Source organism: Cebus imitator, unplaced genomic scaffold, assembly GCF_001604975.1.
Source record: "Cebus imitator isolate Cc_AM_T3 unplaced genomic scaffold, Cebus_imitator-1.0 Scaffold612, whole genome shotgun sequence".
Taxonomy (NCBI): Eukaryota; Metazoa; Chordata; class Mammalia; order Primates; family Cebidae; genus Cebus; species Cebus imitator.
In genome coordinates, this window is record NW_016107927.1 from 622,945 (window position 1) to 637,805 (window position 14,861).

At 36.6% G+C, this 14,861-nt stretch overlaps 1 protein-coding gene across 1 annotated transcript in view; it reads right to left on the minus strand.

Annotated features, from left to right (window-relative positions):
* Positions 1-14,861, minus strand: part of BMPR1A (bone morphogenetic protein receptor type 1A) — a 175,239-nt gene that overhangs the window by 93,757 nt on the left and 66,621 nt on the right. Inside the window, exon 2 of the mRNA XM_037734391.1 lies at positions 664-778. The gene's annotated coding sequence lies outside the window, so the exon portion shown is untranslated. The remainder of the gene's footprint in view (positions 1-663; positions 779-14,861) is intronic.

Sequence of the window (14,861 nt, forward strand, 5' to 3'; positions counted from 1 at the left end):
TTCAATATAATCTTGCTTATTTTTTTTGAGACAGGGTCTCGCTCTGTTGCCCAGGCTAGAGTACAGTGGCGTGATCTCAACTCACTGCAACCTCTACATCCTGGGTTCAAGCAATTCTCATGCCTCAGCCTCCCAGCTAGCTGAGATCACCGGCTTGTACCATCACACCCAGCTAATTTCTGCATTTTTAGTAGAGACAAGGTTTTGTCATGTTGGCCATGCTGGTACCGAACTACTGTCATCAAGTGATCCCCCAGACTCAGCATCCCAAAGTGTTGGCATTACAGGCACATGCCATTGCACCTGACCTAATCTTGCATTCTGAACGCTGCTTTGCAAACTCGGGGAAGAAATAAATGTGTAAACCATTTAATGCTTATCTTCTAAAAGGAGATTTATGAAAGTGATTAGTAAGAAATAAATACCTTTTTCTTCTGAAGAGGTTCAACATTTATAAGGAAAATACATTAGAATTACTTATGAACTCATCAGAAAGATGATTAAAGAAACTAAAGAAGCTAATATAAAGTTGTGGTGTTAAAAAGAAACTGAAGAAAGCTCAAATAAAGTTGCAGTGTAGAAGGATTACTTTTCACCATTAAAAAATCAGAAATTTTGTATTATTCTTATTATGTTCTTTTCCCAATTATGTCTTTTCCTTACCTCCAAGATGTGGCTAGGTAAAACTTTACTTCCAATTTTCTCCGAACAGCTTTGACCTATGCTTCCATCTCATGAATTCCAAGACAGTATTAAACTGATGCATATTTCCATAAGTCTGTTTAGGAATAAAAAAAAAAAAAAAAACTAATTTAAGATTTAAGAAACTTTGTCAGAATAACACATGTAGAAGCAATACTAGAAGTGTTTCACATGTAAAACTATACATTTTCAAGGTAAAGTCAATGAAAATTTCTACAGTTTTTAAGAAATCTATCACTTTACCATTTTCTTCAACCTCTCCCCAAACTTTACACTTGTGAAGTTAGTTCTGTGGGAATAGTAGTACTCCCATATAAAATTCCTATCTTAACTTAAGCTTTGGAGGGAAAAAAAAAAAAATCTCATCTCAATTTGGAAAAAACAGGAATAGCTAGAAGCAGCACTAAAATGTACAATTCTACAATATTCAGATTCCTACTTAGACAAAAACATAAGGGACCACCTAGCTAGTATCATATTTTTTTCTTTTTTATTACAAAGTCTCATAACCACTTTTCATTTAAATCTAAAAGATAGAAACTATTGAAACTTTAAAAAATAATTTTTTTTTTTTTGAGACAGGGTCTTCCTCTGTTGCCGAGGCTGGAGTGCAGTGGTGCAATCTCAACTCACAGCAACCTCCACCTCCCAGGTTCAAGCAACAAAAAAATTTGTTAAGATATGTCTGCTTTTTACTTAGAGATCTTAAAAATAATTTCATTGAATCTTTTAACAGAAACTTCAAATAGCAAAGTATTCTGTTTCATATTTTAAAAGGGAATGTCCCATTGTAAGGTCAAATATCTTGTCTTCAAATCCATTTAGAAGTATCACTTGTGTCACACTGAGGTTTAGCAGTCTTGGCAATAATAACTAAATTCATGTAAACTGGGGCAACCTGAAACAGTCTACCATATCAGATAGTAGTCTTTCTTAAAGACAAGAGTCTCCACTCAGCAGACAGGCTGCTGTATCTTTCATGGTCCAGCTAAAGACAGCCTGACCCTGAAAGCAATTAGTAATGCTTTGTCTGCATTCAGGAGCCTTTCACAGTCTTCTCAATGTACTAGTTACCCACAACTCAGCCAGGTCCCTAACACTTTTCAGAGTCCTCATACGACTATAAAACTCTCAGACTGTCCCTCAGAGAAATGAGGGGAGGCAAAAATAAAGAGGTGGTGTTTAGTGTTCTTCTGAGATGCTCATATTCTTAATTTCCCTTTTACTAATTAAGAAAAGAAATGCATTGTTTCCATTTTGGAAATGGCATAAAGAGATTTTCCACCAAAGCCATTCTTTGCCAATGACTCCATTTCTCCCTAAGGGTGTGGGAGAGAAAAGAGGCAATCACAGAATTAAACAAAGTTCAAATTAATTTATTCCCGTGAAAGTAAAAACAGTCCATTAAAGCGTCTGTTTTAAAAATATATGGCCTAGCTGGGTGCAGTGGCTCATGCTTGTAATCCCAGCACTTTGGGTGGCCGAGGTGGGTGGATCACTTGAGGTCAAGAGTTGGAGACCAGCCTGACCACCCCTCCCCCCACCCCACACACACAGCCTGATTCTAATTCTACCAGATATTTCCAATGTATCAAACAATAAAATTAACATGTAAACTACTTAACAACTATTGTTTGTTACAGCACTATTTACTATAACTTTGTTTCCTTGGCCAAAAAGTTTTAGGTTTTGGACTAAATCTAAAGTTAAAAAAATAGAGAACATAACCAAAAGAGCTTTCAAACATCCCATCTTCAAAGTCCAAAACCTCAGATAATCTGTTCCCCTGTTCTCCCACATGTACAAACACTTAACATAAACTTCAGAAACTGTTTTCTTTCTTTTTTTTTTTTTTTCTTGAGACAGGCTCTGGCTCTGTTGCCCAGGCTGCAGTGCAGTGGCACAACCATGGCTCACTGCAGTCTCTACCTCCTGGACTCAAAGAATCTTCCCACCTCAGCCTCCCAAGTAGCTAGAATTACAGGTACACCCTACCATGCCCAGCTAATTTTTATATTTTTTGTAGAGATGGGGTTTTGTCATATTACTCAGGTGGTCTCGAACTCCTGGGGTTACGGAATCTTCCCACCTCAGCCTCCCGAGTAGCCGGGACTACAGGTGAACACTACCACTCCTGGCTAATTTTTACATTTTTTGTAGGGACAGGGTCACATCATGTTGGCCAGGCTGGTCTCGAACTCCTGACCTCAAGTGATCCACCTGCCTTGGCCTCCCAAAGTGCTTGGGTTACAGGCCTGAGCCACTGTGCCCAGCCCAGAAAACCTTTTCTAAAGACTGAACTTAAGACTAGGTAGTCCTGCACATGTATCCCAGAACTTAACAAAATAGACCAGCTAAGGAAAATCAAGTAAGATTTGACTTGATTACTCAGAGGTAAACAAAAGACACAGGAAAGGATGCGTCCACAGTACAGGTCTGGTAGTCACTTTGTACACACTGGAAGCTGTATAAATAAAGGTTAGGACCTTTGCAATATAGTGCTATAGTCATATGAGCACAAATCTATAAATATGTATACACATAAAAATAGGACTTAGATAGGCAAAATGTTCCAAACAACTTTAATCACTTAGCTTATTAGGTAATTTACCACAGGCTTTTAGCACTATGAACTTGTGGTTCAACCACTACCAGGGGTGTTAGTCAAAACAAAATGCTAAATAAGTACAAGCCATTTTTTCAAAGATTTTGTGTCTGAAATTTCTAAGCCTATTAGTTGTAGAAAACACATTAAAAAGAAGGCAATTCTTTTAAAAACATATGCAAGCTTCTTAATGACATGGAAAAAATGAAAATCAAAGTTTTCTAAATATATTCTAACATTAATAATTCAGAGCTAACATAAAAATTTCCTCAACATTAATAATTATTTGCAAACAAACATGAAAAGTTCATTTTAATCCCACATTTCCCTTACAAAATATCTTTTCTTGTCATCAAAATGTACACATCCACCTTGATTTTCAAAATTATTAAAATGGCTAAATCTTAAACGAACTAAGATACTTTAAAGATCACTACCCATACAGAATCCAAGGACAAGCACTGATTATGGATATCATACCAAATATCTGTAAGGTTTCAGAATGTCACCCACTGATTTATATTATTAGCAAGATTTGCTTTACAGAAAAGAATAGTATAAATATTCTTTACTCAATCTAGGCCAAAACACCTTTATTTTTTTTTTTTAAAGACAGGGTATCACTCTGTCACTCAGGCTGGAGTACAGCGGCACGATCATGGCTCACTGCAGCCTCGACCTTCCAGCCTCCTGCTTCAGCCTCCCAAGTAGCCAGCACCCACGGCCACGCTCTATGCCAAAATTTAAGATTAACTTTGAGCTTGTACCAGATATCAACATGTAATGGAATTCTTAGAATTCGGTGGAATCAACAACACTGATTCCACATGTTTTCCTTCTCCTGCTCCAAATCCCCTCTTTCCTACCATTTCTCCTCCCTTCTCCGCACCCAGAAAAAGCACCCCATGCACTGTACAAACACTGCTGCAAACACTATAGCTGCATTCATATGACCGTTAAAAAAAAGAAAAACAGAGCCAAATTACAAAACAACCTATATTTTACAAACATTTCAGTTGGGTTTTTAAAGATATTACTGTTACTTTGGTACGTTAACTAGAAAACTCAAACATTATGTTCCAGAAAAATATAATGTGGCTTTAGCTATAAATAACTAAAAAACTATAAATAACTCAAACGAACAGTTAACTTAGGCTAGTGTGCCATGCACTCCTATAATAAAACATGTAACCACGTAACTAGAAAGGGAAGGTCAACTCATGAATGGGTTGTGTTCTAAATTTCTAAAAGTTCATTTATAAATTGAATGTAAGTTTGATTTTGAAACTCAAGATGTCTTTACTCATAAAACCAAACATATATACAGCTGTACTAAATCCATAATCCAGAAGAACTTTGGTGTACAAATCTATCATAGCACTCTTCCATTTAAGCTTATATTTATGTCAAACATAGTTTCTTATTTGTTTCTTATTTGTTTCTGTATCCTAGAATCCAGAACAGTGAATGACACAAAGTAGGATTCTGGCAAGTATTTACTGTTGTGAGGTACTGAATAGTAACAACTCAGTGATATGAAACTAGTCTGCAAGAAAATCTAACCTGTCTGAACTATAGAACAGAATCAAAAGGCAAGGAGAAATGGCTTCTTCCAGAAGAGATGACAGAAGAAGATACTTGGGCTAGAAAGCTCTGTTCTAAACCACCAACTGCAGCAATTTCCATTCCCCTTGCAAGTGGGTAGTCTGGTAACACACATCTAATGCAATTCTGGCCAAGGAGACAAGAAAGTAAGTTTGCTAGAGAGCTTTCAGGAAAGTTTTTCTAGGCTGATGAAAAAAGACCCATGATGCTTCCAGCCTTTTTACATGCAATTCTGGTTTTGAATGTGTAAACAAGAACTGGACCATGAGAACAACCCAACAGATAAAGAACAGCAGCAGCATTAAAAGATGAAAAGAACCTAGGTCCTTGGTGATGCTGTCATGCCTGAATGAATTAATCCTAGAATCATCTTAACGTAGATCTTTTTATATTAAATTCTTTTACTGTTTAGACAATTTGCCACAAGTAACTTAGCAGACAGGGTGACTTAGGAACCGATACATCATTTACTATCATGAATTTAATTGTTGTCTACACAAGGTAAACTGCCTTAAATTTGTACCTCAGCCCAGATCCTTCTTTTGAACTAGGTATATGTTTCCAAACTCTCTATTAAATGTTTATTCCAGAGATACACCAAGAGAACAGGATCAATATAAAAACCATCATTCACCAGCACAAAATCTGTTTATGTACCTGTAGTCACTTTTTGGCTAACGGTACTACCGTTAGCCAAAAAGTGCCCAATTGCCAAAGATTAAAATCTTGGGATCACAAGCCCCACCTCCCTCTGCTTCACCTATTATACTCGGGAGTTACGAAATGCTGCTCATTCTAACTCTGATACACGTATCTTTAAAATGTCTCCCCATCTCTACACACACTGTCTAGTGTGGGTGCTCCTTTTTCATGTAGCTCACCTCCATTCTTAACTCTATTCACTGGACTTGTGTTTCTAAAATATAACTGTGCTTCATGAAAAGATTATAAACATCCTGTCATTAGGAAGATGCAAGTTAAAACTACAATGAGATATAGTACATAGCCATCAGAATGGCCATAATAAAAAAGACAATACCAAGTGTTGATGAGCACCTGGAGAATCTGGATCCCTCGTACATTGCTGATGGGACTATAAAATGATGCCATCACTTTGGGCAATAGTTCATACATTTTTTTTTCTTTGTTCTTTTAGAAGTGAGGTCTGATTCTGTCACAAAGGGTAGACTGCAGTAGCATGATCATGGCTTACTTCAGCCTTGACCTCTTGAGCTCAAGCAATTCTCCCGCCTCAGCCTCCCGAGTCACTGGAATTATAAGCATGAGCCACCATACCCAGCTGATTTCTTAAAGTTATATATAAACATAAACTCATCACAGGATCCAAAATTTCCTCTACCCAAGACAAATATATGCCCACATAAATATTTATCTACAAATAAATAAACAGCTTTGTTCATGATAACCAAAAACTGGAAACAATCCAAACATCCATCAACTGCTGAGCACGTAAAATGTGGCATCACCACAGAATAGAATACCATCAGGCAATAAAAAGGTACAAAATACTGATACACATTACAGCATACATCAGCGTCAAAGACATGCTAGGTGAAAGAAAACAATGTAAAATACTGCATACTGTATGTCTGCAATGCATATGAAATGTTTAGGGAATGCAAATTTAGAGACAGAAAACAAGCAGTGGTTGCCTAGATCAGGAGGTAGAACAGAGTGACTGTGGGAGGTGATAAAGTGTTCTAAAACAGTCACATTAGTACATTCCAAAAATGTACCAGAGTTAAAGAATGTAAGTGAGCCTAAATTTTTTCAATGATTTCTAATCACGGACAAAATGAAGTCCAAATTCTTTAGGACATTCACAGGCTTCTATAAACTGCTTTCAATCTATTTAACCTAACCTGCTTTACCTTTTGTTACAATCCTGGCAACAGCATCCTGCTGACTGTATTAAACTATGGATTTGCTATTTCCTAAATATGCCATCCTATGCAGCGCTGCTCCCTTTCTTCACACTTCTGATTCTATTTCAAAACTCAAAGCTTTCTTATCTTTTCCCAAGTGAACTTCTATTTGTCCTCACAAAGACCCACCTCAAATATCTCCTCCCTTGTTTAATCCTCCACTCTCTCTTATGTAGTTATTGTTCCACAGGATTCTAGTAACAACACATTGTGTGCTTATCGCAGTGAATCATGATCACCTACTTATAGGTAGGTATCCCATCTTTACAAAAAACTTGAGTACGGTAATAGCATTTTACTAGTGCTTGTGTCCCTAGCGTCTGAAGCACAGTACAGTGTCTGGCCTATAGGAGGTAATTAATACATTTCTAAATGACATTCAAAAGAAAAATCCAAAAGTAGGTAAAATGAGCTATGTACCCAAAAAAAGACACATATACGAGGATGCTTACTGTCACTATTTTTTTTTTTTTTTTTTTTGAAACAGGGTCTTCCTCTGTCACCCAAGCTGGAGTATACTGGTGCAATCATAATTCCCTGTAGCCTCAACCTACTGGGTTAAAGTGATCCTCCCACTTCAGCCTCCAAAGTAGCTGGGATTACAGGCAAGTGCCACCATGCCTGGATAATTTTTTGTTTGTAGAGATGAGGTCTCCCTATGTTGCCCAGGTGGGTCTCAAACTACCAGGCTCAAGTGATCTTCTGCCTTGACTTCCCAGAGAGCTGGGAGTGCAGGTATAAGCCACTGTGCCTGGTGCCACTGTTAGATAAGAAAGAAAAACAGGAAGTTACCCAATGTCACCTAAATGTTTATTAGTATAGGATCAATTAAGCAGCCACATTAAACACTATACACTATTTAAAGGAATCAAATATATATTTTATCTATTTGTAAAGACCTAGAAAGATGTCCCAAATATCTGAAAAAAAAAACTATAAGTTAATCCTCCATTATTTAAAAATGAAAACAAAACTGTACACACAAATACTCGCATGTGTACATGTGTGCATCATGTATGAGGAAGGTGCAGGGTTGAAGGATACACACGTAGCTGTACTAGGGTAGACAAAGAAGTGAAAACAACCTTAATTGCCAATCAACTGACACATGGCTAAACAAAATGTGGTCTTATTCATGTAATGGAACATTATTCAACCATAAAAATAAATGAAGCCATAAAAACAACTGGTTCATGATACAACAGGGATAAGGCCTGAATAAATGCTAAGTGAAAGAAGCCAGACATATGATTCCATTTATAGGAAATATTCAGAATAAGCAATTCTGCAGAGGCAAGAGTAGATTCGTGCCCGTCTGGAGCTGGAGGGTGGGGAATGGGAAATGACACCAAAAATATAATCCATGAAAGAAAAAAACACATGACAAACTGAACTTCAACAAAATTTAAAATGTTGCTCTTCAAAAGACCCTGTTAAGAAGGCAAAAAAAAAAAAAAAAAAAAAAAAAAAAAAAAAAAAAAAAAAAAAAAAAAAAAAAAAAAAAAAAAAAAAAAAAAGAGGTACAGGCTAAGAAACTGTATTTGCAAACTATATATGCGACAAAAGACTCATCTAGGATATATAAAGAAATCTCAAAGCTCAACAATTGAAAAAATTCCACTAGAAAATGGGCAAAAAATACAAAGCGATATTTTATCGAAGAGGATACGTAGATGGCAAATACACGCATGAAAAGATATGGTCAACATTACTAGACATCAAGGAAATGCAAACCAAACTATGCTGTGACCATCCCTGCACACCTACTGGAACAGCTAAAATTTAAAAAAAAAAAAAATGGTGATAATACCAAATGTGGACATTTATTACCATGCTTTAACAAGTGTCACTGAATGTGAAAAACTGGCTCTCCCATATAATGCCAGTGGGCATGTAGGCACCAACCGCACAACCCTGGGTGCTAACGAAGATTCTTTGCTTTGCTTGGCCAACTGAATCAGGCTCCTGAACCTTCTCCCAGGCCTATCTGTGTACTTCCTGGTAAATTTCTGTTTTAGCAAAGAACCCTGTTAAGCCAGATTAGGAAACCTCCCGTCACGGTATCTGATTACCCTCCTTATCTTCTGCCACCCTCCAGCTGATGTCTCATCACCTTGGCCTGTCTTCAGCAAGAAAGACTTCCACATTCCCATTCCTGCTCTACAACTTAGGAACATAATAAGACATTTAAATTTTTTGATAACACCCTCTTTCCTTTTCCATGTAAATCCTATTCAGCCAGTAGAGAAATATATTGTATATCATGTGCTTTTTTTCTACAGAGCTTTTGAGAAATTATCAGTAGACAATTTGCTTTAAATGTCCCATGGAACAAGCTTCTAGAATAATTTCACTCTATAAGATAGTTTAATTTCTACTGTTAATTCAGGAATTATCAGGGAGTGATTCAAGATTGCTAAGGGTTCAGCAGGTCTGTTAAAATGTGCATGATTACACCCTCTCAACATATAAAGAAATTCAAAATTGACATTATAATACCAGAGTTATGGCATAATACAATGAAATAATCAGGGACAATTAATACACGCTGCTATTTGTTTCAGATCTAAATGATCACAAAAGAATGTTGTGGTTTTTTACTTACTTACTGGCTTATTTGTTTTAGCTTGCACCCCTGTCTTTCTGTTACGTTTTCTCCCCTTTGCAACCACTACCTGGAACGCACACTTGCCAACAGCATCTCTCTCTACCCACTTCTCCTTTATGTCATCCCTGGAAACCAGCAAAACTGGCTTAATGTAGCTCTGTGGTTCAAAGTCTATAAAAATAAAAAGGCTGCATCTGATGGATGGACTGAGACTGAAAATATAAAAACTGAACATATCTTCCATTACAATTAAGTAATTGTTGTACCATGATATTGAACTTATTTTTTTTAAGGCCACTTTAAGAAGAAGGGAAAGATGACAAACTTAAATGAGTCAACCCAGGAAAAAACAAAGATGGGCGGAGCTAAAAAGTAAACACATCTCAAATAACTACTTAACATTTCTAATTTAATAGGCTAAAACGCAAAACACATTATCTTACTTGTCCATCCTCTCCCAAACTTGCTCCTCCTGAATTCCTCATTTGGCTTATTCCGAAACTGTGTAAAAGAAAACATTCTGCCATACCTAGTAAGGCTGATGGTGTACACAGCCAAGACTCAATTCCAGCTCTATGTATATAACCTATAGAACCTTTTGTACTTAGCTACCACGAGCCATGCAAAAGAATATTTACAGCAGTATTTTTTTTCCATAGCAAAAACTAGGTGAAACCCGAGGGTCAAGCAACAGTAAAATAGATTGTAGTACATTCATAATTTATATCGCCTAATAGTGAAAATTAATGAAACTCAGCTAAGTATGTCAATAAAAGTAACACCTCAAAATAGTAATGTTAAATAAAAAATAAAGTCCAAGAAGAATACATACAGCATAATGCCATTCATAGACAGAAAAACCCAAAAAACCAAGGGTTCCTGGTGAGCCGAGATCAAACAAAAAAAAAAAAAAATAAAAAAAAAAAAAAAAAAACAAAAAAAAAAAAAAAAAAAAAAAAGTATATTAAAGGTACAACACAAATGTGCTAAAACTTAAGAAAAAACCAAGGGAATAACATCAAATTTAGGAGGATGGTTACCTCTGGGAAGGGAAGGGTAATTGTCTTAACGCATGAAGGAGTTCAAAGTTGCTATAACATTTCTTAAGATAGAAGGCTGGGCCAGATTTATTCATTTATTGTTATTATTTAAAATGAGTATATATATTATAGATAGATAGATCCTTGTAAAATTAAACCTATCTAGAGCAGATATGGTTAAATGTTAATATTTTAAAAATTTTAAAGATTTTTAAAAATTTAAATCCATGCCCACATTACATAAATGTCTATTACTTTATGTAAATGTACATAAATGTCTATGACAGCACTTTCTATAATTTTGAAACATAACACACTAACAATATTAAGTGTAAACTACAAAACTGTATTTGAAATTTAAGGACACAGTATCACAAATCTTTAACAGCAATATGTTAAAACAAATACTAAACTATTATATAGTGAAAAAAACATGTAAAAAAAAATTGCTTCCCCTCCTAATACAACGGAAAACACACAATGCCATCTATATAGTATTCACTCCAAACTATTTTATTTTAATCTAGCCATGAAACGTAATCAGCAAATTGTGGGATAACTTTTATATATGAAAAGAAAAAATACGAGATTTCAAAAAGGACCACCGTGGGTTGGTAGGTGGAGGTGGGGTAGTGGCTTATATTACATTAAAGGAAACTAAAGAAATGTGACAGCCGAACAGTGTGGGTGGGTGGCGGTGTGGGTGTTTATATTTCCTTGATCGATTTCTGGATCAAATATAGATATTTTCTCTCTCTCTCTCTCTCTCTATATATATATATATACACACACACACACACACACACACGCACACACGCATATATACATACACACACACAGATATATTTTTAACTTTGGTTTCTGGATCAAAAATTAAAACATCTATAAAGAACTCTTCCGGGGGGAGAAAATAAAGAAAGTTTAAATAGGGGTCATATGTTAAATAACATTGTATTAATACTATATCTCTTCAGGAAGACAACCTTGTTCTTAGGATACACATGCTAAAATGCTTAGGAGTTAAATGTCAAGATGTTTGCAGCTTACTTTCAAATGGTTCAGGGGAATAAAAAAGTATGCATGTCTTTATAAACAGAGATAAAGAGAAAGCAAATGAGGCAAATGTTAGCAACTGAGCCACTGGGTTAGTGAAAGACACAAGGATGTTCACTATTCATTTAACTTTTCTAACAACTTGTAAATTTTTAACAATTTGCAGAACATACATATTTCACTAGTTATGGGTAGTAATTTTATATACAAAGCTTAATAAACAGTGTTAGTATGATAGAGCTTATTAAAATCAAATATTAACATATTTATAAGCAAGTCCCAAAGATCTTTCCTCCATCCGTAATTTTAAAACTTTTCTTCTGTAAGCCATGAATTACAAGTTGAATGAAAGGCCGGCACAATGGCTCACACCCGTAATCCCAGCACTTTGGGAGACTGAAGCAGGAGGATCACTTGAGCCCGTGAGTTTGAGACTAATCTGGGCAACGAAGCAAAACTATATCTACACAAAAAATGTTAAATTAAGCCAAGCATGGTGGCACGTAACTGTAGTCCTAGCTACTCGGGAGGCTGAGGTGGGAGGATAACTTGAACCTAGGAAGTTGAGGTTGCAGTAAGCCATGACTGCATCACTACACTCCAGCCTGGGCAACAGAGTGAGACTCTGTCTTCCAAAATAAAAAGGTTGAATGAAAAATTAATTTTTGCTTAAAAGGTCAAAGATTATGTCTGTGCTTCAGAAACAACATCATAAGCAATTTGAGGGCAAGGACTTTTATTTTGCCAATTCAATTATACTATATATAATTCACAAAGATTTTATTTTACACTGCTAAAATAGATAAAACTATAGCACTTTCAGAGACTGGGGTGGGAGGATCGCCTGAGTCCGGGAGGTGGAGTCTGCAGTGAGCTGTGATCAGGCCACTGAACTCCAGCCTAGAAAACTGAGTCCTGTCTCGAAACAAAGAAACAAAAAAGAAAAAGAATGTCGTTTCCAAATGTCCTATTATTTCTAATATATTTTAAAAATAACATTTCTAAATGTCCTATTATTTATAGAATATATTAAAATTTATTTCTCAAAACAGATTTCCTAATGATGCATACTCTAAGATTATATCTAAAATATTTTTCAGGGTTGCTAAGCAGGTAGTAAGAGTGAATCAATTCTTTATGTGGACAAAGTTTCCTGAAAAACTAATTACACTTCATAGAAAATGATAACCATCTATCACCTTAAGGATGTACAGGTTATATCAGAATTTAGTCCAATTAAACTGTCATGTAATACTTGTTATTTACTAAAAACTTAAAATTATCTTCACAAAAAACTCAACTGTCACCCACTCAAGATTTGTACATCAATGAGACTAACAAAATTCTAGATGTTACAGAAAATAAAATTATTTTCAATTAAGAGCACCCATGTAAAATCCATCACTTGTACAAGAATATGCAAACTAGCGATTTCAAACAGGAGAAATAGTCAAGCAATATTTCCTCCAAAAGGCCAGGTGTGGGACAGCGTTGCTACATGTCTGTGGGTGAATAAACACATAGCGAAGAAAGTTTTAGCTGGGAAGCCTACATTTAAGTTCTCATCTCTATGCGATGAGAGGCAGGTAGTTAATTACTGTACAGCACTGTCTTTTAAAATCTGTGAGTCACATGCCTAAGGGAGGGGCCTGGATGCAGGATGAGCAGCAACTAGGGCAATCAAGGAAGGTTTTTTTAAGGAAGCAACAACAGGTTCTGAGGAGCTGCAGAGAGACAATTAGAAGCAACTACCCCAACATAATGCACATAATGCACATAATCCAACAGCCAACCAGGGACTGCCCACCCTCTTACAAAAAGGTATCATGTACCTTTGGGACTAAGTTTGTGAGGCTAGGTATGTTTGAATTTCAGAGAATATTCTATTACCAACAAATAAGTGAGACTGAAAGAAAAAAAGAAAACACTTGGTAATACTTCCAGGATCCATTAAAGCAAATTTTAAAACATTTAAGACATAGTTCCCTGCCTGCAGGAAACATGAAATCAGCATGAGGAGCCAAGACATAAAGATATTCCAACTTAAATAATGGTAACATATGACACTTCAAATGTCCTACCGCCACACACACGATTAACTGAAGAGCACTAAAGTTTATTGCTTCACAGGTGGGAAGTAATTTATGGTGGCTGTAGAAGGATCCGCAGGATTTGATAGCATGCAAGGAGGGAGTAGTGCAAGTTCAAACAGGCATTCCACAGGAGGGGACCCTGTGGCTGGTCATGTTCCCACAGGGGAGGGTCTGGATTCTAAGGTGGTGAAGCAGGATCATCAATGTATGGCCTGACCCAGATGATAAATATACAGCTGCCCTAAGGCCCATGCCCACAGCACACACAACTGTTCATTTTAGTTCTCCTTCCAACCAAGCATTAAAGACCTCATAGTACTTATCCATACAGAACCCTCAGCAGCCAAGATGTCAGGATGTTTGGAATTCATCCACCATTCTTTAGGAAGGAGAGTAAAGAGAAGAACGCAGGGATAAGAAAGAGCATGGGCTCTGTAGCCATACTGAGTACCACGGTTAGACTCCTGGCTCCACCACTTACCTGTTGCAATCCTTTGACCAAGTTGTTTAACCTCCTCCATACCCAATCGATAAAATGAGGATCAAAGGAGTTAATATAGGTATGGCACTTAGAACAGTGCCAGACAGACAGTAAGCACTAAGTGTAGGCTACTATTATCATTCTCTATCAATAGGAAACAAACTGTATTTTCAGAGAGTAATTAGAAGTTTATACGGAAGAATAATACAAACACTCTGAATCATTGGTAAAAACACCTTCCAGTATTTAAAACAAAGCCTAATAGCATCAAATACTGGATGGATGATTTAAGAACAAAATTATAGCAGTTAATATTTACTGAGTTCATTTATTGAACATTTACTATGTGCCAGTTACTGTGCTAAATTCTATACACTTATCTTAATTAATCCTTACAATAAGCCTATGAGGCAGATACCACTAGTAATCCTATATTACAGATAAGAAAACTGAACCTCAAGCCAGGTGCAGTGGTTCACAGCTGTAATTCCAGCACTCTGGGAGGCTTAGGTGGGCAAATCACCTGAGGTCAGGAGTTCCAGAACAGCCTAGCCAACGTGGTGAAATCCCATCTTACCAGGGTTTAGTCAGGCATGGTGGCTCGAACCTGTAATCCCAGCTACTTGGGAGACTGAGACACAAGAATTGCATAAGCCCAGGAGACAGAGGTTGCAGTGAGTAGAGATCGTGCCACTGCACTCCAGCCTGGGCAACAGAGGGAGACTCTG